This window comes from Chenopodium album, chromosome 20 (assembly GCF_948465745.1).
Source record: "Chenopodium album chromosome 20, dcCheAlbu1.1, whole genome shotgun sequence".
In the NCBI taxonomy this organism is placed as follows: domain Eukaryota; kingdom Viridiplantae; phylum Streptophyta; class Magnoliopsida; order Caryophyllales; family Amaranthaceae; genus Chenopodium; species Chenopodium album.
This window is the reverse complement of record NC_137853.1, coordinates 5891072-5893316: the sequence shown is the minus strand read 5'-3', so window position 1 is coordinate 5893316 and position 2245 is coordinate 5891072. Positions and strand designations below refer to the sequence as shown.

Here is a 2245-nt window from a genome sequence, read left to right as displayed (position 1 = left end):
CCCAACATTTACATTCATGAATATGACACAATGCTTACTATGATAATGCAACTATTATGATATTATGATGTGCATTATGATCACAAATTCACAACCAAAGACGGAATCATATTATATAATTTTTTTATTTGAGATTTACAAATGGTCAAAAATAATATTTTATTTGAGATTTACCGATGGCCAAAAATCAAATTTGGACCATTGTATTTGTACGTTTGTACATATGTAACAAATAAGCATCGCATATTGTGATATTAGTATGACTTAACATCTACAAATCTATTATTATGTGACCGAAAGAGTACAATATAACAGATTGACATCAAGATTACTCATCTTCCCAAATCCCAGTTATCTATAGCAAAAAATTAACTTGTGTCAAAACCAAAATTACAATTCTCTGACCACTTGCAATAAAATTACACCAAATTAGTCTACTACACAATTGATGAACTCATTCATGTACGTACCAACATAAACAAATGTGACTGAATTTACAAAAGAAAATTAATAATTTAAAAAAACCCAAGTATTTCATTTTTTTTTAAAGTTTCTAATGTGATCATATGAGAAGCACAAGCAGCAAGAAAGAAGAGAGCAAGCCCAAGAAAGAAACAAAAGTGGTGCTAGGGGCAGAGTTGGAAGCATGATCAGGAGAAGAGGGAGCAAGAGCACGGTTAAAAACTTCGAGGAAGTGGCGGCCACGACCGGAGTAACCCTTGCCAGGGACGACGTGAACGTGTAGCTTCTGGCCGAGCTCGCAGTGAGTCCCAACGCTGCTGTAGAAGTAGTAGTCGCCGGTGACGTTGAGCTGGATCACGGTTGGACCTTTGTAAAACATGTTTATTACATTGTCATGCCCACAATTGTCATAGTCTGCCTTTGATACTTGTAGAACATTGTGTGCTCCCATTCTGTATGGAAATACTGCAATTTTCCCAAGGTCATTTCAATTTGGCTAACTATATATGAAGCTAAAAAAAAAAAGATTATGCATTAATTACACCAATCTATGCGTGTTTTACACAAGACATTATTATATAACATGTATTAAATGTATATATGCAATTCTTATGCATAAAAAACACATAGAGACAAATATAAAGTATCTCACATATTACACTATAAAATGTATCCACAATTATTTTTGACTAAAACCAAAGTTAAACATCCAATTAAGGTAGGAACGTAAAACAAATAGATGTGTAATGTGTTAATTAAGGAATATATCAATGAAAAAATTTAGGTCAACTTCCTTCCGCAAATTTACACCTTTTGTGAAGTTTTCCATACACATATTCACATTATATACCACTTATTATATTGAAAGGGATTGAGAGGCTAATAAAACCATACAATAGCAAGAAAAATCAATATCATAGGCATGTTTAAGAGGATTATAATTTATCATGATTATTGATAAAATAATATGATTAGTTCATTTGAATTTCGAAAGTAATTTAATTTATTAAAAGCGGTAACCTTAATTAATAATTTAATAAAGGCATAGAATTATGGACGAGATTTTTTTAATTCGGCATGTATTATATTGATCCGACCCAAACTCAACAAACACAAACGATTTGAAACTTTAAAAACTCACCTAATTTGTCACCAACCCCAAAGGTTCTAGGCTTAGCCCAATCTGCAAAGAAAGTTACATTAGGGGGTATTTCCCAACCATCAGTTCCTCCAACAACATGAATCAATGCGCTAGTAGATTGTAGCAAAACGCAGCACATTACAACCACCAACGGCAATGCGATGCGTATCATTGCCATCTTTTCTATCACCAAAATTTTAATCTCAACCTGTTCAAAAGCCTTTAACAGGTTGAACTTTTATACCAAATTTAAAAAATAAAATGGGTTTTAATTTGGAAGGTGAAGTTTTTGTTAAAATTGGGGTGGTTGTTATTCTATATAATTAACAAAAAATTAGGATTAAAAGGCATACATTTGATGTTATCTTAAATAAGCTTTTTACTAATATTAGTATAAACGCCTAATATAACTATATTTTAAAGTGTTAAAATCTAACAATATATAATTAAAGTGGAGTGATTAATTTGATGTTTTAATGCACTTGCAATGCATGCATGCACTCTAATTATAGAATGGTAATGAACCACCCCACATGAAATAGAAATTTCTTTAGCCATTATTTGGTAAGTTTTGTTAGTGGCTGGGATCATATTATGTCAATTTGCCAATTTGAATGTAAACATAGGTTTCCCAACGAAAAA

The 2245-nt window shown here is 31.8% G+C and overlaps 1 pseudogene; it reads right to left on the bottom strand.

Annotated features, from left to right (window-relative positions):
- Nucleotides 1-562: 562 nt before the first annotated feature.
- On the bottom strand, nucleotides 563-1781 carry LOC145596678 (umecyanin pseudogene; annotated as a pseudogene).
- Between the last annotated feature and the right edge of the window lie 464 nt (nucleotides 1782-2245).